This window comes from Parasteatoda tepidariorum, chromosome 4 (genome assembly GCF_982258835.1).
Source record: "Parasteatoda tepidariorum strain Cologne lab strain chromosome 4, Ptep-v5.0, whole genome shotgun sequence".
Classification (NCBI taxonomy): Eukaryota; Metazoa; Arthropoda; class Arachnida; order Araneae; family Theridiidae; genus Parasteatoda; species Parasteatoda tepidariorum.
This window is the reverse complement of record NC_141758.1, coordinates 73677243-73697399: the sequence shown is the minus strand read 5'-3', so window position 1 is coordinate 73697399 and position 20157 is coordinate 73677243. Positions and strand designations below refer to the sequence as shown.

General features: G+C 29.6%; 1 protein-coding gene across 4 annotated transcripts in view; it reads right to left on the bottom strand.

Annotated features, from left to right (window-relative positions):
• Window positions 1-4959, bottom strand: part of LOC107451153 (uncharacterized) — a 29601-nt gene extending 24642 nt beyond the window's left edge. For 2 of the 4 annotated variants that reach the window (XM_016067166.3, XM_043052159.2), the window contains exon 1: window positions 4838-4959. The gene's annotated coding sequence lies outside the window, so the exon portion shown is untranslated. Of the gene's footprint in view, window positions 1-668; window positions 906-4837 lie in introns of those variants that run through there. The other 2 variants (XM_016067167.4, XM_087161358.1) reach the window with 2 other exon arrangements.
• Between the last annotated feature and the right edge of the window lie 15198 nt (window positions 4960-20157).

Sequence of the window (20157 nt, the reverse complement as noted above, 5' to 3'; positions counted from 1 at the left end):
TTACAGATTATAATTTTATAATGGGTAATATCCATATGTTTAATAAAAATAGTAAATAAATGTGTGTGAAAACAAAAAGATTAATAAACTTGTTACTTTTATATTACTGCATTTATATTTTATAATTCTTGAGTTAAAAAATTATGAAACATAATGTACTTAAAAATAAAGAAGATTCAAATATGTATTAGTGATAATGCGTCATTTAAACTTAATATAAAATACATATAACCAGGGTTCCCCAAGTGGGCCCACTTTGAAAAAACCCACTTGGTGGTTTTTTTCACAAATTGTTTTTTTTTTTTAAATTTGGTTCAAAAAGAAGTATCTCCTAATACTATCATTGGACATATCGTTGAAGTTAACAAATATTTTAGAAATGTGCATCAAGCACATGGATGGGCAAATGAAAAAAACTGCTTGATGACCAATGATACTAGGTGGAATTCATATTGTGAGCGCGTAAAAACTTTTGCCAATAATTACCATAAATATGAAGAGATTGTTCTTGAACAATTTTATATGTCAAAAAAAATTAAATAATGTTGGGCTTTACCAATAAACTATCAATTGGGAAAAACAGATATCAATTGTTTCTGAAGCTTTAAAAAAGCTTCAACCAGAAAACATTTCAATTTCAGAACCTGTTGAAATATGAATTAACTTACTATCGTGTGATGAATTAGAATCCCATAAACATTTTGTTAAAAGATCAGGCTGTTCAGCCACATCATTTATCAGCATATGCATCCTGGATCCCGAAACAAGGGGACAATTTTTAAATGATGAACAAGACCAATTAGCAGAAAGCTGTCTTTCTAAGCATCATCCAGAATTTCTGCCACGTGTTCTGGCATCCAAAATTTCCGATCCTGAATACTTTCCAAAATCAATGATGCTTGACACTGTTATTGAACAGTTTTCATCAAAAAATAGTGGAAAATTATGGCAAAAAAATAAATAAATTAGTAAATAAATAAAATTCCTAGCTTCCACAAAATTTCTGTCAATTCTTTTTTCTTTGCACTCAGCACCAGCATTTTCTGTCTCTATCGAAAGACACTTTTCAACTTTCGGTTTGGTGCAGAGTAAACTTCGAAATAAATTAGGAATAGATAAAGCTACAAAACTCGTAAAAGTGTATTGCCATCTAAGAGAGAAATGTAGACACTTTGAATCTGTTGTATGATGATAATAATAATAAAGGAAAAAATTGACCTTTTTTATAAGTTAACTCTTAACATCTGCTGACAATTTTTAACTATTTGGAGAAAGTTTATCACAATTAAAAAACAGTTAAAAATTAAAATATTACTTTTAAGATTTTTTAAATATTTTTAAGATTTCATTTGAATACAATTTATTTTGTTTCTTTTAATCATGTTTAAAAATATTGAAATCAAACAAACAAAAATTTATTAAGTGATACATTAAACAACAATAAACAAATTTAAAGTTTTATTATCTGATTTTAAAAAAAATGAGCTATAACTTTTTATATATGCTTTTTAATAATTTTAAGATTAATTTGTTTTTTGAAACTATAAAGTTAAAATGCATATATTTATCTAAATATTTGAAAAAAGGGACAAGTAACTGATAGTCTTTATAATTATACATAATTTTAATTTCACTTTCTATTAATCGTATTATAAAAACATTGAAGACCATTAAATATTTATTCCAGTTTAATTTTATTACAGGTAAAAGTCAGATGAAATTTTAGTGTTTACTTATACAATACTATTTAATAAATAAAAATATTTTCACAGTAAAATTTATGAGCACTAAATGAAAAAACCCAATTTTCCCCGGGTTTTTTCAAATAAAACCCAATTTTCCCCGGGTTTTTTCAATAAAACCCAGGCGGGTTGGGTTTTTTCAAAAATCCCCGGGTTTTTTCAAACCCTGGTTTGTGCAGAGTAAAATCTAAATCTTGATATGACATTGACATATTTTCAACTTTATCTGAAAAAGTGAAATATCAAAAATATATTTATTTTAGAATAAATATGATATATATATATATATATATATATATATATATATATATATATATATATATATATATATATATATATATATATATATATATATATATATATATATATATATATATATACACAGTAGAACTCCAATTATCCGAACTCCAACTATTCGAATCGCTTTCAGAATTCCTATGGAAATATGAAAATATAGTAAAAAGATAAGTTTCTCTTTTTTTCTTTCTTTTTTTATATGAATGAAATAAAATTTTAGTAAAGCCAAGGAAAGATTTATGCAGAGAAAGTTTACAGGATAGGATAAAGATTTGTGGAAAAGCTAAGATCTTAGATGAAAAGCTGGGTTATTTATCTTTCAAAGCAAATAACGGCTGGCTAAGGAATTTTAAGTCTAGGCACGTTATTTGTGGACTAGATTTATGTGGTGAAAAGTTATCTGCAGACTCCAAAGCTTCTGACGAGTTTATTGAAAAATTTGAAGTTATAGCAGCCTCTTACGATTCTGACTTCTTATACAACGCCGATGAGACTGGTCTAATATGGAAAGCTTTACCCAAAACCACTTTAGCCTCTAAAAGAGAGGTCTCCAGGGCATAAAGCTAGTAAAGACTGCGTTACTGTGCTTAACTGCCCGAACTCAACTGGGAGACATAAAATACCCCTTCTGTTAATAGGGAAGTCAAAACGCCCAAGAGCATTTAAAAATATCAAAAAACTTCCCCTATTTTATAAAAACCAATACAAAGCTTGGATGACTGCAGCCCTGTTTACAGAGTGCAGTGTTTTCACTACAGCGCGAGAACGCGAGAATCTCGCATATTTTTTTCTTTTCTCGCATTAAAAAATGATAACCGCGAGAAATTCGCGCATTCTATAAACCAATTTCAAAATTCGCGAATTTCTCGCATTTTGAAAAAAATTTCTCATTGCGCCATTTAGAATAAAATCCGTTACATTTTTCTTCCTGGATCTTTCATTATTTTCAACATCTGCCCATTATCTAGCTTCCCTATTTACCAGTATTGTTCAGAACCTTTAAGAACAACAGAACACCATCCCTCCAAACCACGAAACCTCTTTCAGAACGCATTTCTCTGCAACCACGTGTTTACCGTAGTTAAGGTTTCTCCATGTAAGAAGTTCAAATTTTTTGCCCATTAATGTAAGATGGACAAATACCTTGTAAAGGCAATATCTTCTACTCCGAAACAGACAAATGAAAATGAAACAAACGTGGGTAGAAACGATCAAAACGAAACAAACACTCATTTGAGCAACCTAATGAGAATAGCTGATGAAAAAGTAGATGTAGAACATTTTCCATATGATGATGCAGCAAAAATATTCAATGCTTTAAAAATTAGAAGATGTTAAAAATGTATTATAATTAACGAAATGATTTTTTTTTCAAGTCTCTTTGTGCTTTAGATTTTTAGAAATCTCACTTAACTTTTTGAAATCTCACCCTGTTTTTGAGAAAGGGTGAGAAATTCTCACCCATTTTTTTTCTGCGATGAAAACACTGGAGTGGTACGATGGAATTTTCATTCCTGAAGTGAAAAAAAGCCAAAAATCTGTTGGAAGTCCTGTGCTTTTGATTGTTGATAATGCACCAACTCATCCCACAGAAGAATTGTTGAAATCCTTAAGAATCCTTGAAATCCTTAAAACCATTTTTTCCCCTCATTTCCTATACATACAGTACATTCCACTACACATACAGTAATTATTTAAAATAAGCATTTTTTTTTTTTAAAAAAAATCCAATTATCCGAATTTTTGATTTGATTTGAATTTTTGATCCGAATTTGGGGTCCGGTCCCAATTGATTCGGATAATTGGAGTTCTACTGTATATATATATATATATATATCAATGAATCTTGATCTTGATGTGCTCACGAAAACGGTTGTTTAAAAAGGTGTCTAGAAAATAGGCATTTTAAAAAATCAGCGAAGTCTCCTATCCAGCCTTAAATTCAGTATTTTTCATTAAACCACAAATTCTGTAACAGTATTGGGTAAATTTTAAGCCACAATGCAATTAAAAAGTACAAAACAGTCATTAGCTTAAAATTGCAAGCTAAATAGGCAATAGTGATAATAGGTTGGACAACATTTTTTTTTCTTCTTAAAAATAAATTTATTCATTTAGACTTAAACACACAAGTTGAAAAGCATTCTTTTACTTTATTTTGCCAACAATGTAACTCAAATATACAAATGAAATGAAAGATAAAATAAAAAATTATTTAATGATTCAATTAATATCAGCTCAGAAGGTAAAAAAAAAAATCAGAAAAAAAACTAATTTAAACTAACTTTTTAAGCGGAATGGGGAAACAAAAACAAATATTTAAAAATCATTTTGGCAGCACAAAAAATTGACGAATAATGAATATCAGCTTAAAAGCCGTATGTTTTCGTTGCATAAATAATATGGAAGCAAAGCAGGCACATTGCATTCAGCAACGTAAATACAACAAAATGAATTGAAAAAAATATAATTGGAAATTTGTTTTAATAGAACAAAAAGAATTGCACTGCAAAATGAAACATGGGCAACAGGATGTTCCTTTGTTAAAATCTATTATTTTCCATATAATAAAACAATTAATAAGCATTCATTGCAACCTACATTATGTATTGATTTTATGTTAATAATCCACATCTTATGAGGAATTTAAATAAAATATTAAACTAAAATAATGAAAGAAAAATTTAATCATGAAATAAGCATCTAAATAAAGGTATATAATCAACTCAAAGGGATTTAATAAAAGCAAAATACGAAATTTTGAGCATGTCTAGTGAAAACTATGATACTACTAATACCTGAGTCTTTAAATAAAATTATATATACAAACGCGAAAATAAAAATTAAAACTTCAACATTCGCGCGGAACATTACATACTTATCTTCAATAACAAACTAAATATACGATGACGATTATTTGTCGAGACCTAAATATCGAATCACTTCCTATTCCGAATCTCAAAACAATTTCCCTTATTTTTTGCTGTTGCGATCCTACTTAATAAATTTTTGGTAGTTAAACCCTCACTTGAGCTAAGATAATGGGGAATTTTTTCAGTTAAATTCATTATAAATTACTAGTTATTGCTTGAATACTCGAATAATGTTACTTAGATCAGAAAAAGAGGGGTAAAACTTTAAAATGCTTGATTTTTAAAAAGGGCCATTCTCGCTTTATGCAATTCACGCACTTCCCATAGCCGCAAAGAAATTTGGGGAACCTGCTGATTAAAAAAAGTATTTTCGTGGAAAGATATTTTTTCCCATTCCTCCGCCAACTTGACAGTGATTGAAAGTATGTGAACCACGTTCACTGAGAATGACAGTTTATTTGCTAAGGGCATGCAGATGAATTCTACAGATCTTAGCACCTGCCATTTTGTGGTCGTACGAAGGCTATTTTTATACACAAAAAAAAAAAAGAAAAAAAAAAAAAGAAAAAAAAATCATTACAAACTTCAAATAAACGAAGAAAGAAAGAAACAAATGAAATAAATTAATTAGTTAATAAAAAGCTCATGACTTCAAACAAATTTCTTACATTCATTTACTGTTAGCAACATTCCGTAAAACAACAAATTCTCCCGTTTAAAAAAAAAAAAAAAAATGAGAAATTTTTTTTTCCTTCAGAAATATAATAAATATAAGAAAGACTTACTTATTTCTAGTCATGATTATTGCAATAGATACAACTAAGGCTATAACAAACCATATTAAAGAAACATCCAAAAGTTTTCTTCAGCGAAAAAGAACAAAGTAACATTGTTGTAAAAAGTTTACAACAATACTACAAGAAAGATTAATACTAGGACACATCTCCAAGTTTCATCCGTCAATTAAACAGGTTTTTATAATTCGCAGGGCCCGATTATGAAGAGCTTGGCAAATATTGATACCTTGGGCAAATACTGATTAAATGGCCCTAATATTTTTCATTAATTATAAAATTTTTATAACCCATATTTTGATAATTTCAAAATTTTACATGAGTGTGCACAATATGGTTTGTACTCTTCGCATTATGCGTCTCAAGGCTGCTACAATCAGTTTTTATATTTGTCTGGTAAGCTCCCAACCACATAGAATTTGACTGTAGCACTGCATCTATGTGCAAAATGCATATAGGATGGACAAGAATGAGTCTTAATTTTGATGAAATCGAAATACATTATGGCTACTTTTTTCCTGTCGCAAAAGTTGACTTTGATTCACATCGCGTCATTGATTTGACTCGTCTTTTTCAGTTAAAATTTGATTACTGTAACAGTTTAATCAATCAGCTAGGTACTAACTTAAATAAACAAGGTACAAACTTTAAAATCGTCCATACTATTAATGTATCTATAATATTAATGTGTGAGGCCCCATAAAAATTTGGGGCCCTGGGTTAGTGCGCTTTCTGCCCATGCGATAATCAGGCCTTCCGATAAATAAATTACTGGACTTCGAAAAAAAAAATTTTTTTTTGTTTGAATGCTTAATATTTGACGCTTAACAAACGCTTTTTTTTCTTCATTTTTGACCAAATTGTTGTAGTTGTAGTTCATTTACGTCGCACTAGAGATGCACAACGGGCTATTGGCGACTGTCTGGGGAACATCCCTAAGGATGATCCGAAGACATGCCATTGCAATTTTGATCCTTAGCAGAGGGGATGGCACCCCCGCTTCGGTAGCCCGACGAACTGCGTGCGAAGTCAAGCACTTTACGTTAGAACAGTTTAACGAGGACCAATACCGCACACCCTCGGTCCCTACGCAGACTGATCCCACTTTTGATTGAAAATCTAAAAACATGTATATTGAGAAGAAACTGTATTGGCGAAATACCCTCTATATATGCGGACTAAGGGGCATGTTAAGTACCCAATATATCAAAAGCAATGGGAAATACTTCCTAATTATTTATTCATGCATATTTAAATGAAATAGGAATTTTGTGTTTACAATAATATAAAAATCTTAATTTTGATCTGAAAGCAGAACTTTAGAGAAAAAAAACTAAACTGGAACTGAAAGGAAATGTCCACAGGAAACATGCATTAGTTATTGTCTTTTTTTATTTACTTGACATTTCGCATGTATAGGAGGTGATAAAGTGATCTAGTTTAATTTAATTTTACAAAATTTTTTTCTTGACTTATACTTTTTTGAATTGCTTTACCCCTTTATATCAATTATTATAAACTTTCCACTGAAACATCACAAATAAATGGACTCCAACGAACATAATGTTCCTAGAAATTTTAACTTCAGCTAATTTTCTTTTATTTTGAATAAATAAAATTCTTTCATGAATAATTTCTCCTTTAGAATCTTAAATTATAATGTTATGATTGCTGTTGTCTCTAATGCAGCCTGCTTGGTGAAACAAAGCGAATTTAAGACAGAGGGCGCGTTTCTTGTTTTTCAGTGGTGCCATCTATAGCTAAAAATACAACTTTAGCCACACACGTCACAGTCCGTTTATAGGGCAGATCCAATCATACATCCACAGATTGTAATTTTGTTCTGAACCAGAGAACGATCACTCTTCGATTCAGTACCCCCAGAGGTATTGCTTTGTTATGGGAACATGGGGACTTTGCGACAGATTTAACGTGCACCAATCACCATTTACTATACGGGGAGTCTTCGACGGCCACCTGGACATGGGCCCAACGCCCTACCAACCAAATTATCCCGGCCTTTATGTTATAAACTGTATTTAACGATATTTATTTCTCAATTGAGTATATTATATAAAAAAATTATAAAATTTTTAAAAAGAAGACAAAATTCGAGACCAAGAAATTGTAACTACAACAGTTCACTATAAGAAATTTAGGAGCGTGTCAAACCATAATATCGTTCAAATTAATATAATGTTTAGTTGAACTACACCATTTTAATTTTTGAATTTCACTATACGGCAGTGCTATGGTTCAATTTGAATGGAAATAGGGTTCAATTAAACGCCTTTTAAAAGCAGTGGCAGACTTGCACCGTATTTATGGTTCAAGTTATCGATTTCAAGGTTCGTGGCATGGTTCATAGTATCGATTTTACGATTCAACGATGAAGCGATTTTGAGAATGTAGACTCTATCTGCATTTTCTGACTCTCCCGTAAAATGATAAAAAAAATTTAAATTGCAACTTAAATCGTGTTCCGGGTTCAGATTAATTTCTAAAATGCGTCTTGAATTTACGAAGTTAATTTTCTTTTCCAGCCGTAAAGTATCGCAAATTTCTTGAGTGGTTTTGTGATAATACTTTTGAATGAGAGCAAGACAAAATAGCGTAAATAAAAATGTATCACTGAGTAGGTAAAAAGATTGAGAGATCAATCTTACGAATTTAATGATCAGTGTTTTGGTACAAGCAATTGTGTTAATTGATGCATTGCCATCAGTCTATCCGCTGGTTTTCCAACAAAAGTTTCTTAAAAATGGTAGCGATAAAACATCACCGTAAGAATACTTACTGTCCAATATGAAAGATCTCGTTTGACTTCTAAAACTCATCCACCACCTCTTGATTCTCTGAACCAGTAGTTCCCAATAGGTTCCGTGGAACCATAGGGCTACGTGAAAGGGTCTCAATCTTCGGGATTAAAAATGCATCGAGACCCATGCCCGGAAATGTCGTCATACGCTGCTAGGAGCGCTTCCTTATTATGAAATTTTTCTTTGTATGCTTCTGAACAGATCATAAAAGGGAAGCAACCCCTGTCGCGCATAAAGACCTTTCCAATCATGGAATTCAATGAAACTTTAATCTTGATGATGGTAATTCTAAGAACTATTCCTTGAATAACTTTATTAAAAAGTGCGATTTTTTCTAAAAAATTTTCTTTTTTTTCCTGACTTTTCAATTTAAATTTTCTTGATAAACATTCTCAACGTTAATAACAGTTCTTTATATTTTTTTATTTTTTATTTTCCTAATTCAGCTCCATTTTTAGCATTTGGACACACCAAAAATTAATTCAGAATTAGATAAGATATTGCTTCAGATTCGTGAATTTAACTGTCCAGCATTATTTTAAAAGTATAATTGATAACACTAACGAAATTTCCTTCTCAATAAAATAGTTAATAGTTTTTTTTCGATTTATATGTTCAAAATTCATGAAGTCGGTATTCAGCTAAAAGAAGGGTGATTATTTAGGGCTCCATTCGGCGAAAAAAAGTGGGCACTATTGCTTTAAGGCAGAAATCGCCAAAGTGGTCTATATAGACCCCCAAGGGTCTATTTAACAAAAGCGGGGGTCGATCTGAGACAGGGGGGCGAATGGGGGTCGATCCGAATCGGAAGGGTCGATTGTGGGTCGGAAAAAAAAAACAGTTCTCAATACACAAATCACACATACCTAATTAAGTATGTAAAATTTGTGAATTTTTCTTTATAATTGACTCAATATCAGTTTCTTTATAAAACATAAATTAATAAACCTATATTTATTGGGGTGAAACAAGTATTTACGTACCACCGTGCAGTGGCACGAGCTCAGCGCGGTTAAGTCATATGCATATATGCGCTTGTCCAAATGTCACGTGTGACGAGCATTGACGTTACAAATGCAAATATCATACGCAGTTTCAGCTATCTTTGCAAACTGTGTTGCATATTTGCAGTGTCATTATTAAAACTTTTATAGTTTTGGATAATTAGTTATTGTTTCAATAAAACCATTCGTTTGGTTTAGATATCAATTTTAATTATCAATGCACAAAAAAGTAGGTAAGCATTAATAATATGGCTTAGTACAGCCCACGACAAAACTATAGCACATTTTGTATTTTTTTACGAAAATTACAAAATTGACTAATTTTGACGAAAATTAAAATTGACCGATATTGAACCCAATATAACGAACCTTGCAAAAAAACACCAGGCTCACCCATCTCATTGATCAAGAAGCAGTAAACCTTTAGTTACTTTACTTATTATATCTACTTATGCATAATTACTTATTATTTAATAATAAGGTATTTAAATTTCACTATTAATATATTTTTCATAAAACTTTTGTTACACAATGTACTATTACTTTAATAAATGTTTAAAATCATAAAATAAATGTACAAACACAGTATCTAATAGAGTTTTATTTTAATTAACAGAAAATTACTTTTGTGGGGGTCGATGGAGATTTCGAAAAATTATATAGGGGTCGATGATCAAAAAAGTTTGGCGACCCCTGCTTTAAGGGAAGAAACTCTAAAACTTTTTTCATTCCTGGAACACCTTAATTGGGAATACCGTTTTAACTCGCAGCTGTATATTTGCATTTAGTGAAAAGAACATAATAGAATTAATAATGAAGGCTGTTTCGTCTTTTGAGTTGAAAATGGAGATTTTAAAGTTTGCAATTTTTTAATAGATTTTAACGCTTAAAATTTTTATCTTTAGACTAATTTCCTATAGCAGAAGCAAAATTATACAAGAAAATGAAAAGAAATTAAAATAAATTCAAAGCAAATATTACAGATTCAAAATTTTTTATTTTGGCACGATTATAATTATTGGAAATTTTTACTTGGTTTCGTTAAACCCATATTTAATGGGATGGTTCTGTTCTGTATAATCTGATTATGTTTGGCTGACGTTCGTATAGCGTGGGCTAGTGTTGACTTTCTAGATTAATTTGTTTTCTTGAATAACGGCCTGACACATTATCGTACTTGCCATTTTTTTCTTTTTATTTATTGAAGCATTTTTATTTGAATATTTAGACTGGTAGTATATTTTATAATTTAACCGTTTATGATTGATTTAATAAATTAAATTCAAAATAATTTAGTCTACTGCTACATGCAAACAACTTTATATAAAATTTATTAATTGTAAAGAGAAGTGTTTGAATGCTAGAAAAATGGAACAAAGTAAGTTTACCTTGAATTGTTATTTGACTAAAGCTTCAAATATTCTGAGAATCAGGAGTGTCCATCACCCCTCGAAGCTGATAGGGATATTCCTCAAAATTTGAAAATTATCCGTCCCCCTGGTTACTCAAAAAACTAGATACAGAATTTTTATTTAAGGTATAATTTTTAGCTCCATCTGATCTATTTGAATTAGTTTCACGGTTAGAAATATTTTGTAAAACATTACTTTAGAAGACGATTCACTTGGATCGTTAAAAAAAAATCAAAGAAAACAAATTGCTTGCTGATTACTCTGAAGCAATATTAATACTTAAATGATATTAATTACTTTAAATTACACGAAAAAAAAGAGTTAAAGCTGATATAAAGCTGACTCCATACCTGCCAACTTTCACTCCTTCCCAGAATGGAATTTCAGACTGGTTGTAATACAATTAACGAAAAACAATCTGACTCAAAAATATATTTATATTTTGATCCTGTTGAAATTCGTTTGCGCAGGGATTATTATGCTTTGATATATTTATTATAATTATTTATATGTAGTGGTGGTCAAACTCATTTATAATTATCATTATAATTCAAAAAGTTAATTGGAATAACATGAATATTGCTACCACTTTAAATATGAAAATAAAATCTTCCGGAAAATCCGGAGGAGTTGGCAGGTATGTGACCCACAGAATGGTGCTGAGGTGTTCACTTTAAAAATTATATTAATTTGACAATTCCTTCTATTCAGGTTGTTGAGCCCGAATTTAATTCATTAAACATTTGCTCAAACCCAATTCGATAATTTTTAAAGAATTAATTTATTTACAAGGATTAATCTAAAGTGTGCAGAATGGAATTTTTAAAATTTTGTATTTTCTCAACTATATATTTCCTGTTATAGTAAAATATATATTATAAGTCAGTTAGCTATATTCTCTTAAGGAGGTGACCGGGTTCAAGTCTCATCGATGGCTGGTCGGTACGAATTCAGCATCCGGCTCGATCTCAATGCTAACGTGAAATATCCTCAGTGGTAGATAGATCATGAGTTAGAGCACTCGAACACCAAAGCTGTTCATCACCCTGCTCTCTCTCGAGGCCATGACAAGTACAAACCTTTGTGAACAACTTGAGTCATTTTATATTTTTCTTTAATATATGATGACTATTAGTTTTAAAATTAACTAACAATCATAAACTGTGCAAGAAAATTGTTATCATTGGATAACATCGGAAATATTGCTTCTTTGTTTAGTTTTACTGTTACCAACATACATGTGGGATATGTTGGAACAGTGGATAAAACGCCACATTGGTAGATTTGTGCAATCAAATCTTCAGCGACATGCCTGGAAAAACTTATGTATGGACTTGTAATCCGAATCAAAACGACTATCAAATTCAGACGCGGATTTACACCCTATTAAATGATGTTTTTTCGCTTTTTATGATTTCTCCTGGTGTGTCTATTTGAATCGGTAATTCTGGAAAACTTTTTTTAAAAAAAATATTCCAAGTGTGTTTTTTCCTGTGAACTCCTCTGCATGTTTCTAACTCGCTTATCATGATAATATTTACTTCTCCTTTTAACACTGATTTAAAGATTTAGTAATTTTAATAAATTTAGTAACTTTTATTCCCGTGAATCGCATTGGAATAAATAATTGGATCATTGATTTCAAAAGCAAAACAAGCATCTTTATTTATTTATGGAAAGACTTATAATGAAAGTGCAAATAACAGTATTTTCAAATAAATAAAAATATACGATTTTTTTTTCTTTGCTAGTTATGATAAGTTTAAAGCAAATTAAAAAAGAACTATTTTTTAAGATATTTTACATATAAAGTTGAAGATAAAAATTGCAGTAAATAGTTTGAACAATTTTTTTTTAAATTGAAATTTTAAAAATAAAGACGTAGAAGACGTTAGGAAACTTCAATGTAAAGTTGTTTCTTGTTATTTGAAGTCATTGAAACAAACCTTCAAATATCTTTTTTTTCAAGCATTCAAAACAAGTTTTTCCCTTAAACAAAAGATCTGATTACTTGTATTTCTTTGAAACTATTCAACACAATTATTTATTTTTTTTTCATCATTTACAATATTATTTTATCTAAAATTTACAAAATTTTTTTTATACTTAAGAAATATTTAAAAAAAAAAAAAATTACTGTTCAGTTTTGCAAAATATACATAATATAAGTCCAAATAAAATTATAAAATATTGGAAAATCAAAGAAGGAATATGAAACATTGGAAATATGGAAAACAGATATTGAAATCAGACATTCAATTAAATATTAGAAATATGGAAAAGAAAAAAAGATGTGATTTAAACAAAAATTGCAAGATAATACTTGTAACGCGTTAATGCGATTATATGTTTTATAATAACATCGATTGTCGCACTTTGAAAGCAAATTAAATAAAATAAAAATTATGTTTAAGTTTTAAGGAAAAAAAATTCTAACAAATTTAACACGAACACTTAATAAAAAAATAAAAAATATTCTATTAAATTTCTTAAATGCTTCGAATTGATTATTTTCAAATGCTTCTAATTGAGTAAAAAATAAACTATTCTTTTTTTATTAAATGTTTAAATTTATGCAAGAAATCAATTAAATTTTGCCAAATCTTCCAATTAATGTAAAAAATATTAATTATAGATTTTTAACAAATATTCTGATTTTCGCAATTAATAATAATGATAATAATAATCAATGTCTCCAAATTATCGATTAATATAATAACATTAATCAGTATTCTCCAAGAAAATTATTAGTATTTTTGTAGACTGAATGAAAACATATTTTGTGGGATTGTTTGAATGAAAAATTCTTACATAACACATTACTTAATTAACAGAACCTAAAAAATAAAAAAAGAGAGAAAAAAGACACTGTCAAAGAGGAAATAGAGAATAGGTTACTCAATCTATTTGGGAATTCAGGTTGTGGAAGTTCTAAACCGTTATTATATTAACTCTCCCGCTGTGTATTTATCAGTCACGGTCACAATAATTAATAAACGCGTTTTGTCAAACGATAAATATTGCGACATATGGGGCTTCTCTTGTAGTTGATACATTTCGTTCTTTTTCCGCAGGTAGATTTAAATACGACAATGAACATCCGGGTAGTTAGTTATGTCACGCCTATATGGTTCACACATTATCGAATTTCGACTGCTGATTGTTGAGAAGTCAGAGACCTTTGCTATTCAGAAGTGACGACCTCCCATATGTTCTTTTTTTGGGCGGAAGTTTTGGAATGCTGAGTGATGTTTATGCAATGGGAATTAATTAGATAGCAAATTTTCTATTGTGATTTTAAAGATTACATTATTAAAGAATTATGAGTGAAAATATCTTGTCGCATGATTTACCATCGCACAAAAATTAAAACCAGAAGTTTAATATTTTTTCTAATCGAAAGTTGAGAAATTGTCTTCAATTAAGGTTAAAATATTTATATTGATGACACTGCATGGAATTAAAAAAAAATTAAAATATAGAAAAAAGCTCCATGATACTATATTATGAGTTCTCCGCTGTTGCCACAAATTTCCAAATCACTTTCGAAATACTAACATTAAAGATACAAAAATTATATGTTCATAACGAGTTAAAAAACAACAACAAATACTGGCCTTTCGCTATTAAGACAAAAAAAAATTTAGAAAATAAATATTTTTGCTGCTTGAGTTAGCAATATTATATGAAAAAAGGCTTAAATGGGAAACATTTTTATTTATTTCTGCTATATATACAGAAAATCGAAGAATGAATATTGATTCCTTCTCAGAATTTTTACCCCTTATTTTATAAAGCATTGTGGGTGCGACCACCGACTAAGTTATACTCTAGGTTATGTCCTGCTGTACTCTTAAATGGAATGAGTCATTTTGTTGACAAAATAGCTATCATGCCCATTTTTCCACTTTATAACAGCTTATTATTAAAATTATAATTCAATGTTATCAATGATTTTAAAAGGTATTACAGTTCCTTTTATTTCCTTCTTGCAAAAACTTGTCGTTCAAACATTTCTGTTGTAGGATTTTCCGCTTTTCGTAAAGTACAGAGCTACGTAATTTAGTTTAGTCTACAATCTATAGGCTAAGGCAGTCAACTCTATATATTTTGAATCAAAATAAAAGAAAAAGATACGCCAGTTTCATTTAAGTTACTATTGTAATGGCTAACATTAAACGAGTTCTAATGTCTGGCAATTAAGAGATGAAAGTAACCTGACAGAGATGTTATCTCGTTGTGGCCAGGCAATATTCGTTTTAACATTATACGCATATGTAAGGGAGAGTATGGAGGAATGGGATACCTCAATTTCACTCAAAATAAACATGATTTTTTTAATTTTGGTTTTCTTCACTAGTTGGGATGTGGAATTATACTTATTATTAGTCGGTTATTTTCGTTACAGTATTCCATAAATCTATGAAACAAAGAAAAAAAACTGTTAAATTAATTAATTTTTAACAATCTAATCAACATAACAATCCAACATAAACAATCCAACAAGCAATAAAATGTTATAAGTGAGTTTATAATGCTATAAACTCAGAGTGTTCCATAATCATTACCCTTCATATATATTTTAAAACTCCTCGTCTTAAAGTCTTGAAATTTACACACAATATGAGTCTCAAAGTTTTTTTTTTATCGATAATAATAAAAACAAGTAAAGCTCTATTGATTTGTGATGAATCAGTATTGAGAAAGAAATGATTAAAAGCGTCAAAGACTGCCGGAGAATATAAATAGATAAGTTGAAAGCTATCACACCTTCATTAAAAACTTTTTCAAATTTCACCCAGCAATGAAGCAGATTTTTTTAGGGGTCCGATATTTTCTACAGCAATTCCTTAGATTTCTAAAGCACTTATCTTTCTTCCTTGCTTGGATAGAAATTTGCACTATCCTCAATGTGTACACCATTTTCAGTTTCATTTTATCCAGGAAATCTAAAAATATATATTAAAGGTGGTAGTTAAGAATCACCCTAAATATGTTTTATGGCAGAACTGACGAAAAATATTTTCAGTATTTAGTTTTCCTATGCAGTATTTTTCCTGCTTCTAGAAATTTTCAAACGCAGTTATATTTTTATTTCATTTAGACTCTGTAAGTTTTGATATCAGATTAAATACATATCGAAGATAATGTGACTCATTATAAGTAACACAAAGATATTGTGACAAGTGACACACCATTTTCATTAAATTTTTTAACTATTTATGCATATATTGAAACTTTTAAATGTTTATCCCTTCCTCATGCGGAGAAATGTTATTTTATTTTATTTTATAGCCAGCGTCGAACAGCCTATCCAATTCTGAGTTTACGACTGTCAATGCTCAACTCCGTAACTTTGAGATTTTGAACCTAACACAGAAGGCAAGGGAACTTCTGAATCAAGCTCTAGAACAAACTAGCCGTGGAGGAGAACTTTTTTGATGGAACTAACCCTCATTTGCGTTACATGAAGAGGAAAACCACGAAAACCTTCCATGTTTAGTTTAATGCCAAGGACATTCTAACCCATGAACCATCCGAGGATATTTTATTTTAGCACTGTAATCGGTGCGAGCCGGGAGCCGAATTCGTGTCGACCACCCAACGTTGGGATGGGATGACATCATTAAGAGGCGAATGCTCAATCCCATGTGCCATGATGGCACAGGGAAATGTTTTGTAAATTCTATACTTTTTCAGATACTTTTTTGAGGGGGGGGGGAATGTCCAACGGGATATTTTTCCGTAAAAGCTTTTAAATTAAAAAAACACGGAATTAGATTTAATCAGCTAAGTATACAAACTCATTTATTTGTTGATCTTATCTCACTTAAAGTCTACATTGAGTCGAAATGTCTATACATTCGGAAACATTTTTATCAATTTTATCATTTCTATTTTTAAAATAAAGCTCAAATAAATTGATTGCGTTTTTTAAAAATAAAAAAAATAATTGTAAATTAAATGTATGTCACACCAGAAAATCTATTATTGTGTTATCATTTATATTTCTATTGCGTTACCGTCCCCTATTAGGATTACTACTTTACTAACATGTAAAACATGTAAACATCTAAATGGCTAGGCGTTCTGGTTAGCTTAAAAAAAACTAAGACTTTAGACACTGGGCAATTCCACGAAATTGTCAACTTTTAAGTGAAATTTTTTTTTTATGAATTGCATATTTTAATTTTAAAAATATGTTCAAAAATAGCCAAAGTCTACATATTACTGTTAAATTTTTGATAATTTTAAGTTTTTTGAATCTGGCAGCATTCTAAAGTAATCACATGGCTGACAAGTGAATTCTTCACATTTGTGCTCAAATTGTTTTCTTGAAAAATACTTATAAAATAAAAGAAATGTATCTTTCTTTTGCAATATTTTGATAAAAATATGCATATAGTACAAAATTTAAACATTTAAAACATAGCCTTTAAGTCATTTTAAGTTTAATATATTAAATAAAAGTAACTTTTTTTTGTGTCATTCCGTCACATGTTTTAGTATATTTTTTTAAATAGCAACTGCGTTTTTGAATGAAAATGTGTATATTTTGGAATATAAAGCTGATGTGGCATAAGAATCAATGAGAAATTGTAAAATTCTATGCATTTGATTATTAACTTCCAATAATTAGCGTGACGGAATGACACATCTTCGGCGATGGAATGACAAAACGAGTCCTTGAGAAGCTTAGTCAAAAACTAGGGAATTATTTTTTTTTTCAATTAACCTAATGGCTAAAACAGCTGTTGAAAGACAGATAAAATGTTGAAAAAGACCAAGATCCCCATGATATGATGAAGAAAAAAAACAGAGAAAGAAAGGCAGAGAAGAAAGCTTCCGCGACAAAAGTTGGACTTAAAAAACTCAGAAGTGCAAACGCTGTTGTGCAGAGATTGTGTAAACAAAGAAAAAATCAAATTCTACCAATCTCTTCACATACAAATAATTTAAATTCCCTATACAAATTCCTGCAGAGTCTTGGTAAAGCCAATAAAAAAAATTGTACACTCACCATAAAAAAAATTGTACACTCACTTCCAAAATCACCAATAGAGGTAAAAAAATTAATTCAGTCTTTATTTGAGAAGTATTTAACATCGAACTCAAAAGAAACTAAGTGAGAAAAGTAATGTTGATGAGCTGTTTAATTTGGTTAAAAAATTTTACTGTCAAGATGATGTTAGTTACAAGCCCCCAAGTATGAAGGATTCAGTCATAATACAAACTCTGACAGAGTAACGAAGAGTGCAGACGCAATATATATACTTATGGCCTTAAAAGAGGCTTTTCATAAAGAAGCATATATTGATGTAAAGTGTGTCTTATCTCATTTTTGTTCTTATTCTTATTTTTGTTAAGTGTATTTCATTAATACCTCACAGCACATGCACCTATAAATACCATGTAATTGTGATGTTGTTCTAAAAGGCCAAACAAGATGTTGGCTGCTCTAAAACGGCACATAATATGTAAAAGAATTTTATGATTTCATAAAGTCAAAGCAACAAATCGTTGAAGTTTTGTTTTTGTCCAGCTATTCTATTTAAGAGAGGGCAAAAGACACTTGCTACATTAGCATTGCCAGGAACAAGAGACCTGCACTAGATGCTCATGTAGTTGAGAAGCGAATCATCAAAATTGGAATGCTTTCTAATTTTAACCAAAACCAAGTGTATGATTTGAAAAGCCACTGTTTTGAAGAGGAAATGGAAAATATGATTGAGGAGTATGCGGTCGGCTCTTTAATCATTGTCCCATACTGCGAAAAAAAAAGAAGGCACATTTATATGCAGTGTAAATTACTTTGATAAACAAAGACGATTTAGATGTTAAAGTATTTAAAGAACATGGGACAAAAATTGATTTATGCATAAATTTCCTGAGAACGAAGATAAGATGTGACATTGGCAAGTTAGATATAAAACCTCTTTTGAGACAGCCTAAATTTCAAATTGTTGAAATTTTAACTGATTCTTACGTAAATATTAATTCTGTTTATCTGTTACATTCTGTTTATCATTTACATATTAATAAAACATTTTTTAAATGAAGACTTTCTTCCACTAAACTTTTTGTCATTCCGTCACGGTCATTCCGTCACAGCTAATAGATGTTAATAACTGCTAACCAACCTGAGGTTAATTTTCCAAATTCACAATTTACATTGCTTACACATTATACTGAAAGTAAAAAATAGTTCAGGAAAATAATAGTTGCAAAATTCACAGAAACTACCAGTTCTAAGCGGCATGCCGAAAGCTTGGTTGCCAAAATGTCATTCCGTCACACAAGTAAAAAGTTCATAAAATTAAAAATAAAAAAAATACAAAATTCTTTTTTTTTAGTTTATGAATCACATTATACCAATAATAATGATATGCATGAGAAAAAATCATGTTTATTTTAAATTAGATGCATAGAAACTTCAATTAATTGTCATCATGCAAGTCAAAATGTCATTCCGTCACATATGGAATTACAATTAGTGTTTTTTAATATAGAGATTCCCCAAAAAAAATTTTCGCTGCTGAACCCTATGTGATTGACCTTTTTTTCAGAACACAGAATTTTTTCAGACTTTTTTTTCCAGAACAATTAATAATAAATACATTTCATTAACATAAAATTAACGAAGGATTATTAAATATTTCAAAAACACGTAATCAGCTGAATTTTATTAATTATTTTGAAAATATTTAAGGAATGAATAAAGAATGAAAAAATTTCATCATATCGTTTTATCAATATTAGTCTTAAAATGTCGGACAGTAGAATTCACAAGTCTAGGTTGGCATCTCGTCTAATTCTTAATTTAATCTTAATGAATGCATAAATTTAAAATTAATGAGGAGAAATATTGTTTTTATTAAAATAAAAACGAAAAAGGAAGTCACTAAACCTTGAGAATAGTAATCAGAGAAACATACTTCTTTATTGTTGAATTCGGTTATTTTTCTTCGATACGAAATACTAATTAAATTTTTCATAAGTGCATATCCTTCTTATAATTCATTCATTATATTTCTATTAGAAAAAAATATTGTTTTGAAATTTCTTTCTTTTCAAGCATTACAATTAAATAATTTCATAGAAATAGATTAAATAATAATGAATTATCAATTATAAATTTAATTACAGGTTTCAAAAACCATAACTGGTTAAAAAAAAAGTTCCCAACTCTTGAAACCCATGAGATCCTTCCACGGA